Genomic DNA, 15,683 nt, shown 5'->3' with positions numbered 1-15,683 from the left:
GATGCCATAAAAGAAAAACATGATGGTGTCATGTCAATGTTCACACTAAGAACTAAAATATAGTATTTACATAGTACTCACTTCCTGAGTACAAACACTTCTCTTAACATCATAAAGCACCTCTGGATGTAAATAAATGCTATTAACCATGTATATGTTATACAAGATACAGCTGAACCACAAAAGAAAATAAACCCAGAAAGTAAAGGTTTATCAACAACAAATATTACTTTTACTGGGTTTATTCCAGAATATTGGCTATATTCCACCTTCAAATTTGAAGGGCAAATTAGCACTATCACAATACAATTTTTCAAAATTAAGCACAAAGTTAACTGCATTCTAACAATAGCCTGCTTTAACAATAGCCTGCTTGCCTGTGTCCTGCTCTTTGGCCAGGGCAATTTTTTTTTTTTTTTTTTTTTTTTTTTTTTTTTTTTTTTTTTTTTTTTTTTTTTGACAGGCAGAATTAGACAGTGAGAGAGAGAGACAGAAAGGTCTTCCTTCCATTGGTTCACCCCTCAATGGCCGCTTCGGCTGGCGTACTGCGCCGATCCAAAGCCAGGAGCCAGGTGCTTCCGTCTGGTCTCCCGTGGGGGTGCAGGGCCCAAGCACTTAGGCCATCCTCCACTGCCTTCCCGGGCCACAGCAGAGAGCTGGACTGGAAGAGGAGAAACCGGGACAGAATTTGGCGCCACAACCGGAACTAGAACCCCGGGGTGCCAGTGCTGCAGGAGGAGGATTAGCCTAGTGAACCGCGGCGCCGGCCTAGGGCACCTTCTTATTAGAGAGGCAGTACAGCACAATGAAAATAGAGGGCAGTTGCAACCAGGTTCCAATCTTAGGTCTGCTGGTTCCCAGCTTAGTAACTCTATGGCAAATTATTTAACATACTTAAGACATTTTTCTTCATCTATAAAATTAGGATAATAGTCACTACTCATGAGTATTATGGTAAGGTTTCTGTGAGATAATTTATGTAAAGTACTCAGTTCATACAGATGTTCTATCTATTCTTGGCAAATAGTAAAAGCTCTACAAATAATGGTATTCAGTTTTGATTTTTTTGTAATACTCACCATTTGCTGACAGTACATCATTAAATCCTCCAGGTTTTGTATTCCTTATAACAACTTATTTCATCCTTATATTAACATAGTCTATCTTACCTTAGTGTAAATGTTGAAAATTAATATTAATACTAGTATGCAGTGGCCTATTCATCCACATAAATATGTGTTTACAGCATAATAGAACAGAATGGTTCTCAGCCTGAGTTCTCAAGTGAAAAATGCCTGCACTAGTTGATTTCATTTTAATCAAGGCAATAATACTTAACACTTGTAGCATTTTTGGCAAGTAACTTATGCCTCAGTTTCCTCATCTATAAAATGAGAATAAAAAATATTTTATACCTATAAGGCTGTTGAAAAGATGAAATATATTAAATATATGTAAAGCTATTAGAATAATATCTGACCCTAGTAAGAGCCAAAAATATGTCTGCATAATGAATATATTATTGTATCATATTAAATATTGCACATATGTTATATAACATAAAGTTGTGTGGAGAGGGAACTGGGTAAATATTTTAGAAAACAGGAACAGAGGAACATGTTTAAAAGGGAAAAAATTAACAAATATAATACAGAAAATAACAGAACAAGAATTAATATAAAGAATGAATCTGGCCGGCGCCGCAACTCAATAGGCTAATCTTCCACCTTGCGGCACTGGCACATCGGGTTCTAGTCCCGGTCGGGGCGCCGGATTCTGTCCTGGTTGCCCCTCTTCCAGGCCAGCTCTCTGCTGTGGCCAGGGAGTGCAGTGGAGGATGGCCCAAGTGCTTGGGCCCTGCACCCGCATGGGAGACCAGGAGAAGCACCTGGCTCCTGCCTTCTGATCAGCACGGTGCGCCAGCCACAGCGTGCCGGCCACGGTGGCCATTGGAGGGTGAACCAACGGTAAAGGAAGACCTTTCTCTCTGTCTCTCTCTCACTGTCCACTCTGCCTGTCAAAAAAAAAAAAAAAAAAAGAATGAATCTAGACTTTACAGAGGGCAAAAAACTGGGTGAATCAGTGGTAAAGGAAACAGAGAACACAACACATGGAAGTGCCATATTTTAACCATATTAGGGATAGCATCACAGAGAAGACAGGATGAAGATTTAAACAGATGGTGATGAAAGAAGCACAGATTATTCAAGACAGTAAAAGAAACAAGCAACGATGAGAGGAATACAGAAGCCCCATTTGGTGGCCAGCATACAGATCTGTCTGCCTGGAACTGAAGGTTCTAATAGGAACATAGTGGACTCAGTGCTCTCATGTCCCCCCAGAGTAGAAAGCACAGAGTAGGTGCTCATTAAACATGTATGTAAAACACAGAATGAAATCCAGTGGTAACCATTTGCAAATGCTAGATCAAGCAGTCTCTCAACGTGATAAGGTACATTGTTATGTCTAAAGCAGACTACAGGTGTACCGAGACAAAATTCTCTTTAGCCACTGGGGCCTAAAGCCTCAGCTATAAGATGGTGGGACTGCTACCCACTATGATACACAAACATCATTTTTTAAGTATACCATGCCATGTTGGGAGGTAACAGGTAAATAGTATGGCTACCACACCATAAGCAATGGTACAAAGACAAAGAAGACTAAGTCAGTCAGAGAGGACACGATGTACAGTAGTCTTTGCCTAATTTGCTGGTACTTTGATAGACCAATTAAAGTGAGAAAAGACAACTGGCAAAAAAGAGCAGCAGTTCAGAAACTGCTGTAATAGACTAAGCATGAAAACTAAGGGCCTAAATTAGGGCAACAGAAAGGATGAATTCAGAACAAATTGTGAAAGAATAACTGCTTAGAACTCAATTTAGTTCAGTTCAATAAACATTTATTGCTGCCTATTACAACTCAGCCATTTGCCAGGCTTTAGGGATTTTTAAAAACTCTAGACACAATTCCTATCTTAAGGAATTATTTTTTAATTATAGAAACAGAATACCAGGTTGCCTTAATTCATTCTATTTCACATAATCTCCTAGAAGAAAGGGAATATAAAGAGGTATTATATTTTGCACCATAAACCAAAGGCAGTTTCTACCTACTCATTACAGCTTCAAAAAATAATCCTTTTGGTGAGAAGCATCAATATCATTGGCCAGATGGCTACAGAGACAATTCTATGGAATAGTCTCCTAAACACAATAGTTGTACCAATAGTTCTTAATATATTTATATTTGAGTAAGGGTTACAATCTACAGCATTGGCAAATCCCACTTTTAGCCCTTAAAAAATAACAACAGCTATCATGTTTTAGATGCATATTATGTATCAAATATTGTGCCACTTTACATACACTATTTCATTTTATCCTTAAAACAACCCTAAGCTTTTTCAGGCCCCCATGTGCTTTGGGAATGATGGGTTATGGTGCAGACATGACTAAGTCCAGGCTCCACACCACATACGGCCAGTCCTGAAAATAGCACAGAAATGGCATCAAGAAACCCCAATCGCAAAAGTACAATCTCTTAAGGAGGTAGGTGGATCCCAAGCTCCTGAGGAACATAATTTGCCAAGAGACACAAGAAGGGACTGAAGAAGATGCAGACCAACACACCAAGGATATGAGTGCACATCCTAAGGCAGTCAGGCCCTTGTCAAGCCTAAGGAAGTTAAGCCTGTGATTTCAAAGAGTGTCAGCCAAAAGCTCAATTAACTTGCCTGCATTTCTCATCCCAAACTTGGGAAGCATACTTGTGCCCACATTGTTAAGGGTCTTAGGCTGTCCTAGTCAAAGGCAAAGGCGAAGGCCAAGCCTCAAATCAAGGGCAAGGCCAAAGTTCAAACCAAGCCTAGGACCCAGGCCCAAAACAAGCTGAAGGCCCAGGCACAGGCCCAGGTTGCACCTGTACCTTCAGCTCCATTTTCAGCTCAGGCTCAGACTCAGGCTCCTGCTCATAAAGGTGCTGGGCACCACAAAAGCTCCAAAGTACAGCCTCTCTGCCAATATGAGGGTGTGTGACTCCTGAGCTGCTGTTTTCATGGGGTTAGTATTCACCTATGTTGTTTGTACAAATGAGCCTGAGAAAGGAAACAGACAAAAACCCTGAAAGACAGGTATTATTTACCTTATTTTGTCCATGAAAACTCAAATCTTAGAATATTATGTCACACATCAAAGGATACATAGACAGGAAAATGGCAAAATCAGAATTCAAACAGATTCAGTTAACTCTCAAGTCCATGTTCTTATTAAATGTGTTTTAATAGATAAGTCCAGAAAGGACTTTGAAAAAGGCACCTGAGACACAGAGAAAGAAGAGTCACTGAGGCAAGGCTGACACTTAACATGTTTTTAGGACACAGTACAGTGGATTTGCCTGAGACTTCCTACTGGATTCATACAGGAAAAAATCTAAAGGTCTGTGTCTTAATTTACTACTGTTGTTATAACACATTGCCACAAACTGAGTGACTTAAAACAATGCAAATTTATTATCCTACAGTTTTATAGGTCATAAATCTGAAATGAATCTCACTGGGCTAGACAAAGGTGTCAGCAAAGCTGTATTCCTTTCTGAAGGCTGTAGAGCAGAAACTACTCCATTCCCTTCCAGCTTCTGGAGGACCAACGGCATTGCTTGGCTCCTGGTTCTTTCAGCCATTTTCAAAATCAACAATGGTCTGTTGAGTCCTTACATGTTGTTTCTGTCTAGTTCTCCTATAGCCCCATCTCTCTTTCACTACAAAAAGGTTAATTGTCTGGACCCCTGTGATCAAACTGGGCCCAGCCAGACAATTTGTCATATCACAACATGTCTAACTTAATCACATATACAAAGTTCCTTCTGCTATGTTAAGTAATAGATTCTGGGTATTAGGACATGGACATCATTAGTGTGTGTAGGGGTCATTATTCTGCCTATCAGTCTGACTATAAGGGAGTGGAGCCACCCTATGTTTGAACTATATAACTAGCCTCTTACTCTGGTTCTACACATTCAAGGCAATTTATTGATAATATTTTGGCTTGCCATATAGTTTATTTATAGGAAAATAATCTATTGTTTAAAGGATATACAGTCTAATCTGTTTGGCAAATATGCTTTACATTATACTGAATAATTTGTTTTCTAAGTTATACATTAGTGTCTTATGAGTGCTGTCAGAATGAATCAGATCCTCTTAGTCCAAAAACTCCAAGACGCAGAAAAGATCGATATTCTGAATCTTTAAGGATCAGAGACAGAGTTGAGGGAGAAGGTATATTTAATAGCACTTTATCTATGATAAAAACAAATTCTTGAAAATCATGTTTACGAAGTTATGTATAATTAGATATATCTAAAAAGCACCTAAATGTCACCCTCTTTGATTTATAAGATTTGTGTCAACAAAGAGAAGAGTCACAGATTTTTTTATTGCAACTGTATAATCAATCAAATGGTATAAAGCAGAGTATCCTTGGAAGGCTCAGGCAATTTCAAATCAACAACTTTTAATACTCAGATCACATAAATCAGTGGCTACCTAGAGATGAAGTATTTGGGGGAAAATACAGAAAGACTACTAATTAATATGGGGCTTCTTTTTGGGATAACAGAAAAGTTCTAAAATTGATTGTGGTGATGGCTGCTCAACTCTACAGAGGCAAAAAATCATTGCATTGTGCATTTTAAATGAATGAGTTGTATGGTGCATCTCAACAAAGCTGTAAAATACATTGAATACACAAAGAGAAGACAATGAGGGATGCAACAGCTTAAAAATTGGGATTAAGTGAAAGAAAAATAAGGGGTCTAATACAATTTATGAACTTAATAACAATCCCTTTCTTAATAAGTTCTAGTTTCTTCTGTCTTCTTTAGCTTTTTACAGGCTCTATTCTTGGGAAAGTGACAATTTTCTAACTCTATTTTAAAATCAACTAATACAAATATACAAGAAATGCATTCTACAAATTATAATGTGACTCTGGTGTTAACTTCCAATGTTCCTTACTATAGAATGACTCTGGATAACGGAGACATTGCCATACAAATCCTATCTTAAAGGCTCATGTTCTGTCACTCTTTTTCTGGAAGCCCCTTGCTGATTCTCTTTATGCACTAAACCATTCTGTGCATCACAGCAACTGTGTTGATTCATGCCTTCTGGTATCAAGATTCTCATATTCAAAGAAGTGGTACCTACTTCAAGATGTAGAAAGTTCACACTTCAGTAGACAATCTCTAGTCACTATACTGCAGAAGTGCAACTGCTACAATCCTCAGTAGAGACTCCACTGATCCATTATTTAATGACATTTCTCTGTATGCGCTTCCTTTTACCTGTATCCTCTTTCTCAAGAGCAATGACAACCCCCCTTTCCGATGTACCACAGCAGAGTAAAAACTGGCTGGTAGAAGTCACTGGCAGTTCTACTTGCAAATTAGGTCATGCAATGTTTGGCTTTAGGTTTTCTTATATTTGATATGAAAATAATCATCAATAGCCCCTAAAACTGCCCCTCTGAATAATGATCAAACAATTTCCAGAGAACTCTTTCCTAAAATTAATACACTAAAATAGTTTAGTTAATTCATAAAAGATCATTATCTGGGCTGGCACCATGGCTCAATAGGCTAATCCTCTGCCTGTGGAGCCTGCACCCTGGGTTATAGTCCTGGTAGGGGCACCGGATTGTCCCGGTTGCTCCTCTTCCAGGCCAGCTCTCTGCTGTAGCCCGGGAATGCAGTGGAGGATGGCCCAAGTCTTTGGGCCCTGCACCTGCATGGGAGACCAGGAGAAGCACCTGGCTCCTGGCTTTGGATCAGCGTGGTGCACCGGCCGTAGCAGCCACTGGGCGGTGAACCAAGGGAAAAAGGAAGACCTCTCTCTCTCTCTCTCACTGTCTACTCTGCCTGTCCAAAAAAAAAAAAAAAAAAAAAACCAAAAAAAAACAAAAAAAAAAACACACACACAAAACAAAACACCCCAAGACAAACAAACAAACAAACAAAAAAAAAAAACAGGGGTTCTTTCAACCTTGGAGGGTTATGAGAGAACAATCTCTTATAACAGCTTAGACAAAATGGTCTAGTTATTTTCTTACATGAAAAACTACACTCCATTCTAAGAACATCAGAAATAATCAAGGTTGCAACCTTAATCCTTCAGTATGACTGTGCTTATATATTGGATTCTCTACTGAAAGACATGTCTATCTTACTCTGTTATAAGCTTTAATGAAATACAATTTAATCCTATATCATAGTATTCTTAGTTGTACAAGATACTTCCAGAAGTTTGAGGAAAATGGAATTAAAAGAAGATTATTTTGGGGCTGGCGCTGTGGTAGAGTGGGTAAAGCCATCGCCAGCCATGCCAGTACCCCATATGGGTGCTGATCCAAGTCCTGGCTGCTCCACTTCTGATCTGGCACTCTGCTATAGCCTAGGAAAGCAGAAGATGGCTCAAATTTTTGGAGCCTCACACCCATATGGGAGACCCACAAGAAGTTCCTGGCTCCTGGATTTGGACAGGCCCTGCTCTGGCCATTGCAGCCATTTGAGGGAGTGAACCAGCCTCTGCCTCTGCCTCTCTGTAACTCTGCCTTTCAAATAAATAAATCTTTTAAAAAATTACATACTTTTAAAAAAAGTTTATTTTGGTGTGAAAGTTTTGAAATTCAAGTGTAGCTTTTTCATAACATTTTCCACAAACTTTTTGAAGACTCATGGACTATGCAGAATGAATGTGATAGTCCAAGATCAAGGTACAATAATCCATGCCATATAGTTTTATATAATTTCCTTGCTCTTAAATATGAATGCACAACTGATCTTGTAGAATTAACATACCATAAATTGAGTTCCTGATGCATAAGTACCTTGTCAAACAGCTTACATCATTCATTTTTTAAGGTTTCTACAAAAAGTAGCTATTACAGATGAAACTGGAAAACTTTGTGGGCTGCAATAGAGTCTACAAAGCAGTTTACACCACATTTATAAGTTGGATTATGTTGTTGTTGTTTCGATGCACAAAGAAACTCAAGTCTATTTTCTAGAGATTCCTTCAGACAATTGAAAGCTGAATTTCCAAGCAGACAGCTGTAGCTCATTAGATCTGCTGTGGACCGTGAAAGCCACTTGCCACTAGTGTCAAAAGACTATTACTCATTTCAATTTCACCAAAGAGGACAGACTTTTTCTGACAAAACATTACTGAAAAGCACTGAGTTTAGGGCTGTGACTGGAACAGTTCAGCATACAGGGCTGGAAACTCGACAGAGAAATGAAAGCCAAGTGGAGGCAACAGATAGATGTTGCAGCTTTTCACCTTGAGAGTCCACAGCTTCCACCTAGATTTGGAAGGAAATAAAACAGCAATAACAAGGCACTTACTGCATATATGGTAATTGTACCATCTAACCTATCGGAACTGTCAGTTTGAACGGCAAATTCTGAGCATATGATTGAGTTTTTAAATCTCAGCAATTCAAAACAGAGAAACTTAAGGGACCAATCAAATCAACTTTGACTGTCAGTCACTGTCCAAGCAATATAATTAATCAAAATATCAGGATCATACTCAGAAAGAGTCCAAGTCCTTATTCAGCAACCACAAAGGCAACTCAAGAAACTCTAGACGTTAAAAATTCTCTAGGGGAGCCAACATAGAGGCACAGAGGGTTAAGCTGCCACTTGGTATGCTGGTATTTCATATTGGAGTGCTGGTTCGAGTCCCAGCTACTCTGTTTCCAATTCAGCATCCTGCTAATGTGACTGAGAAAGCAGCAGAAGATGGCCCAAGTACCTGAGCCCCAGGCTTATGACTCTGGTGTGGCCCAGATCTTGCTACTGTGTTTATTTGGGGAGTGAACCAGTGCATACAAGATTTTTCTCTCTGTCTTTCTATTACTCTTTCAGATACATGAATAAACTTTAAAAAAAAAAAAGATGCTTACATTAAAAAAAAAAAAAATAGAAATCCTGAGGGTCGGCATCATGGTATACCAAGTAAAGGTGCTTCCTGCAATGCCAGCATCCCATATGGGTTTAGGTTTGAGACCCAACTGCTCCATTTCTGATCCAGCTCCCTGCTAAAGGCCTGAGAAGAGCAGTGGAAGATCGTCAAAGTGTTTGGGACCTTGTCACCCATGTGGGAGACTCAGAAGAAGCTCCTGGCTCCAAGCCTTAACCTGGCCCAGCCCATCTGTTGAGGCCATTTGGAGAGTGAACCAGAGGATGGAAAATCTGTTTCTCCATCTTCCCCTTTCTCTAACTCTGACTTTCAAATAAATAAATAACTCTTGTAAAAAAATAAAAACTCTCTAAAATTACATATAATATTATTATGCCACAGCTAGTATGCCAAAGGTGAAAATAAGGTAATTATTTAGATAATTTGCACAAATATTAAGTAGTCTTGCTCTTCAGACAGCAATTACATCTAGGTATTGGAATAATATGCAACTAAATTTTAAATGAGTAGATACAGCCTGATGTTTAGTTTATAGATCAACATTAAGAGGGATTCAAGAATGCTCAGCTATATCCTATTTCTTTCTTTCAATTTTCTTTTATGTATTTGTAAGCCAGAGAGACATAAGCTAAAGTGTGTTAGCACAGACTCAAGTTAGACATATTAGAGCAATGAACCATGTTTCATTATATTTGGGTCCATTACCTCATAATATAATTCATAACAATGACAATTATTTATGTTCTAGTGACTCAGAAAACTATTTTTAATGGTACTAATAATCATAATGTTTTGTTCCTGAAAAAAGTCTATGAAATCACAATTAGTATGTATGATAATATTATTCTTAATAGTCACGGAGTAGCTTATGAAAAATACCTAAGACTAAGTAAAATACCTCATAATAGAGGGTACTCAAAATATTGTATACTGATAACAAAGGAAGATCAAGAGCTACACCAAGATACTTGCAAGAAGTATATAAAAGAGATCATGATGGAAAAAAATTGTAACACAGACAGGAATTCCAGTTTTGAAACACACTGTTGAAAGATATATCTAGCTCTAAATCTGTTGTTTAAGAGATACGAAAAGTTTTAAATCTACAGTTAATTACTCAAAATTCTACAGTAGGTTATTATTTCTATTAAGTGGGGAAATTGCTTTAACTCAAAATTCTAAGTATAGCTTAGTCTACTGTACCCCTAAGAACCACAAGGAGATTCCTTTTTTTCATTGGGCCAAGCATTAGATAAGAGGTGAGATTAATGAGGCAGGAGAGCAGAAAAAAAAAAGCTTTTAAGACCAAATATTCACATGTGCAATTTTATACATAAAAGAATCTCAAAAGCACGATAGTTAGCATATGAGACAAACAGTAACTGGCTGCATGTCTTTTTAAAAAAAAAATTCAGTTACTCCTTATGTTTGTTTAAGGTGCTTAAACTATCTGGAACAGCAAATCTCAATTTTAACTGATTGTCCAAAGGGCAGAAAGAGACATCCTGTATTTGTTTCTTCTAAAGTATAACAACAATTTCATGTTTGAGTCCATGAAAGAAGTTTTTATATAACTCACTATAGCTTAAAGTGAATATCATGAGTCAAAATTCTAAGAGGGGGCCAGTTTTGTGGTAAAGCAGGTAAGGCCACTTCCTGAAGTGCCAGCATCCCATATGGGTGCCAGTTTGAGACCCAGCTGCTCTACTTCTGATCCAGTTCTCAGCTATGGCCTGGAAAAGCAGTGGAAAATGGCCCAAGTGTTTGGGTACCTGCACCCACGTGGGAGACCCAGAAGAAGCTCCTGGCTCTTGGCTTTGGATTGACCCAGCTCTGCCAGCTGCAGTTATTTGTGGAGTAAACTAGCAGATGGAAGATCTCTCTCTCTCTCTCTCTTTCTCAATCTCTCTGCCTCTGTCTCTCTGTAACTCCGCCTTTCAAATAAATAAATAAATCTTTTAAAAAATTGAGAAAAAAGGTAAATTTATTCTTAATTTGATTAATATGAACTTTTAAAGCCCGTCTAATATTAATGGCTATGTAATGTTCAGTTTGTCCATATGAATCACACCTTTTGAAATTATTTTTATCAAATGGACAGCATAGAGTAACCTAAAATTTTTCTCAGTTCTTTAATATTAACCAGAATTTCAATGAACTATATCCCACAAAGATTTGTTAGTAGCCTAGAATTTCCACATAGCCAAAAGGTAAGTTTATTAGGCGAATTATATGAAATTGGCATTTCTATAAGTAAAAAACAGGTAAATTATGGCAATTTCTTGTGTCTTTACCAAAAATCATTTTTTGATATTTCCAACTGTACACTAGAGAAAAGAAAATATGAAGAAAAAAGTTTACATGATGTGAGAATACAAGTAAAATATGCTTCCAAAGGAATCAACTAAAGGCTAAGATATAAACAGAAACAGAAATAGTAGCTTCTAGAAGAAGGGGGAAAAATTAGGTAGTTCAACAGGTTCCTGAAATCCTGGTAGTGATCGATAAATTGACTTCTGCTTCACCTTTTATGAAGAAGCTGTACTTAGCAAATCACTGTGTAAGCTGCCTCAATAACAGCATTCTTGCTATCAAGTTTACTTGCAATGATTCCAACAAAGAAATTAATTTCTTAGATGACAAGAAAAGGTTATCTGAAATGGGGAAAACACAAGAGACTAAGCTTTCTGTTAATAAAAATAGACAAATATCAGTCTGAGTTCAGGACTGTTTAACTCTCTGAAAGATCTGGTTTCCCTGTAGCTCACTCATGACCATTATATGTTCACAAAAACCTACACAAATCTACATATAAATGTGAGGGTACTTCAAAAAGTTCATGGGAAATGAAATTAAAAGATGTTTATTTCGGTGCAAAATATTTTGAAATCAATTCATATCCCTGTATTTACATACAAGGGTACTTCAAAAGACCATGGACACATAGAATTGAAAGATGAGCTTATTTTTGGTGCAATTTTTGGGATAGATACATGAGTAATTTTTTAATAATGCACATTTCCCATGAACTTTTTGAAGTTTATATTTGGATTAGTTTACCCAAGACTTTCTTAGTTTTAGTCCTAAAAGTTTCATGACCCAGAAAACCCAGTCTAAGCAAACTAAAATAGTCATCCCAGTCTACACAATGAATACATGTGATTCTGTTTGTTAAAACAGACATACTCTCACCCATTTATACCCCAAACTCCAAACACTATTTTTCTGAAATACATAATGAAGTCATTAAATCTTCAGAAAATAAGTGGTATTTTACACTTGTCCAGTAGCATTATATGTTTCATGGCTATATCAGTAATATATGTAAATGGCAGGAAAGAAATCTCAGAACTTGGAAACTGCCATTTTTCACAAGTTATCACACTTACTCCCTTCTAAAAGTTCTCATGTTTAAATCAGAATCATATCACTAAGCATTTATCACAGGTAACCTCTTAAAACGATTACATTTTCTAAATACTAGGAAAATGACTAAAGCAGTCTATTGGTTTTAATATCAGTTTCACTTGCTTATCAACAAAGTAACCTTGGGGAAAATTGCTTAACTTTATTAAATCTGTGTTTCTTGGTATGTAAAATGGAGATAGTAAGAGCATCTACTGAGGGGGGCTGGCATTGTGGTAATAGTGGATAAAGCAGATGTCTTTGATGTAGGCATCCCAAACAGGTGTCAGCTCATTTCCCAGCTGCCCCACTTCCAATCTAGCTCCCTGCTAATGACCTGGGAAAAGCAGCAGCAGGTGGCTCACATCCTTGGGCACCTGGCACCCACGTGGGAGACTCAGGTGAAGCTCCTGGCTCCTGGCTTCTGCCTGACCCAGCCCTGGCCATTGAAGCTATTTGGGGAGTGAAGCAGCAGATGGAAGATCTTCCTTTGTCTCTTGCTCTCTCTAACTCTTTTTTTTTTTTTACTTTGAGTTTTTTTTTTTTTTTTTAAGATTTATTTATTTATTTGAAAGACAGAGTACACAGAGAGAGGAGAGGCAGAGAGAGAGGTGTCTTCCATCCGCTAGTTCACTCTCCAAATGGCTGCAACGGCTGGAGATGTGCTGGAAGTGGAGCAGCCAGGATTCAAACCGGCACTCATATGAGATGCTGGCTCTTCAGGCCAGGGCATGAACCCGCTGCACCACAGCGCTGGCTCCAACTCTTTCAATTAAATAAATAAATCTTCAAAAAGAAAAAAAAAACAGCACCTATTGCACAATATTTTCATGAGTACTAAATAATAAATGTATGCAAAATTCTTAGTATAACAACATATAATTATCAATATCTATTACTATTATTATTTCTAAAAGCATTGCTATACAGTTAAGAACTGACAAGAACTTTGAAGCTGGCAGTTGCCTATTTCTATCTTCTTTGGTAGAAACATTGTTTTATAAAGCAGGGTTTTGTTCATCTCTTATATCTAAATCTCCACAATCATTATCTGACTGTAAAAACTATGAGTCTCTTAAGTAGTTTAAAAGAAAGAGTGTCTTTGAAATAAAATTGATTACTTCTTTATGTGGAATTCCTTCTCATAGAATTTCAACATTAGATGTAATCACATAAGTGAAGAATGAAAATCAGAGCTTCCTGCCCGAAAACATTCATAAAATTTAGTATCTAATGGGTGACAGAGATAAAATTGTACCCAAAATAAAAAGAACAGGTGTAAACATTAAATCAAAATAGAGTCAAGTTATATCGAAAGTTTGAGGAAATCTTTAAAATCATGTAGTACAACTCATATGGCCAGAATCAGAGATAGGTCAAGAATCCACAACTGAGAGTCTAATTATCTGTCTTTTCAATATGCTTTTCTCCAAATCATAAAAAAAATTGTGAGTCAGGGGCCCATGTCATAATTATAGCAGGTCATATTATAATATAACCCTAATATAACCATAATTACAGCCACCACTCGCAACGCCAGCATCCCACATGGGAATCCACTCATGCCCTGGATGCTTCGCTTCTACCTGGCACCCTGCTGAGGTCATGGGAAAGCAGCACAAGATGGCCCGAATGATTGGGTCCCTAATACCCATGTGGGAGACTGAGAAGTTCCTGGTTCCTAGCTCGAGCCTGGTTCTGGCCATTGTGGCCATCTAGGAAATGAAACAGCAGATGGAAAATTCTCTCTCTCTCCGTTTATAACTCTGCTTTTTAATTAAATAACTTAAAAAAATCATGAGACAAATTCCTCTTCTAAGATTGCTAATAATTACTCTGTTTGAATACACAAATGTAATTAAGAGGAAGGGGTATAATGAAAAGACTGAAGGAAAAGTAGCTAGTATGCCATAATAGCAAATATAGCTTGAAATCTAATAGAGTTAATTTCAAATGTCAACTCCGCCACTCCATCACTATATCATCCTGCAAAGTACTTACTCTGTCTGAGGTTTGGGTTCTTCATTTCTAAAACTGGGATAATACCACCTAAAACAAACAGACGAAATATAAAACAGATTAGAATAGCACAATAGCTAATAGTCAGACTACATATGTTTGAATTCAAACTCCACAAATTACTCATCATTTGATTGAGTTCTCTAACTTTTGTGAGGCATGGGGACTACTTCAGCACACAACCTGGCACCTGAAAACTGTAACAAGCTTTAGGATTGTAAATATGGCTGGCGCCGTGGTTCAATAGGCTAATCCTCTGCCTTGCGGCGCCGGCACACCAGGTTCTAGTCCCGGTCGGGGTGCCGGATTCTGTCCCGGTTGTCCCTCTTCCAGTCTAGCTCTCTGCTGTGGCCCGGGAGGGCAGTGTAGGACGGCCCAAGTGTTTGGGCCCTGCACCCGCATGGGAGGCCAGGAAAAGCACCTGGCTCCTGGCTTTGGATCAGCGCGGTGGCAGCCATTGAGGGGTGAACCAATGAAAAAGGAAGACCTTTCTCTCTGTCTGTCTCTCTCACTGTCCAATCTGCCTGTCAAAAAAATAAAAAATAAAAAAAAGGATTGTAAATATGTATAAATTACCTGGCGTTTAGTGTAGTAATAAACACAGTCATCCCTTACTGACAAAGTTAACTTGCTATATAAAAATCAATGTCATCTATCTTAAAATACATCCACACCCTGAAATCACTGAAAAGTTCATTAAATCAGGATTAAACATCAGATCTGAAAAGTATAAAATTTCAGACATATCCAGTAAATAAACATCCATGTATCAAACTATTTAAGAAAATAATGGTTTTCAGAGTATCAGATTTTAAATGAATTCATAAGTTTAAAAAAAGTAATAAAGTCACATATTAGGTAATAGGAAACAGCTTAAAAAGTATAAAATAAAGCTAAAACTATGGCAATGATACTTCTTTAAAAAGATTTATTTATTTATTCGGAAGGCAAAGTTAAAAAGTATAAAATAAAGCTAAAATTATAGCAATGATACTTTTTTTAAAGATTTATTTATTTGGAAGTCAAAGATACATTTTTTAAAAGATTTCTTTATTTATTTGGAAGGCAAAGTTACAGAGAGGCAGAAGCAAAAAGACAGATGGCTGCAACAGCTGGAACTTTGCCAATCTGAAGCCAGCAGCCAGGAGCTTCTTCCAGGTCTCCCATGTGAGTGCAGGGGCCCAAGGATTTAGGCCATCTTCTACTGCTTTACCAGGCCATAGCAGAGAGCTGGATCAGAAGTGGAGCAGCCAGGTCTCGAACTGGTGCCCATTTG

At 37.8% G+C, this 15,683-nt stretch overlaps 1 long non-coding RNA gene across 4 annotated transcripts in view; it reads right to left on the bottom strand.

The window, feature by feature from the left end:
• Positions 1–15,683, bottom strand: part of LOC127491334 (uncharacterized) — a 162,896-nt gene that overhangs the window by 118,915 nt on the left and 28,298 nt on the right. For 2 of the 4 annotated variants that reach the window (XR_016225389.1, XR_016225386.1), the window contains exons 2-3: positions 14,390–14,437; positions 7,896–8,360 (exon numbers count right to left, since the gene is read on the bottom strand). This is a non-coding gene — a long non-coding RNA (uncharacterized LOC127491334). Of the gene's footprint in view, positions 1–7,895; positions 8,361–14,389; positions 14,438–15,683 lie in introns of those variants that run through there. The other 2 variants (XR_016225387.1, XR_016225388.1) reach the window with 1 other exon arrangement.

The sequence above is a fragment of the Oryctolagus cuniculus genome, chromosome 18, assembly GCF_051225735.1.
Source record: "Oryctolagus cuniculus isolate XC-2025 breed Fujian yellow rabbit chromosome 18, ASM5122573v1, whole genome shotgun sequence".
NCBI classification, from domain to species: domain Eukaryota; kingdom Metazoa; phylum Chordata; class Mammalia; order Lagomorpha; family Leporidae; genus Oryctolagus; species Oryctolagus cuniculus.
Note: the sequence above shows the minus strand (reverse complement) of the source record. Positions and strands in the feature narration are given on the sequence as shown.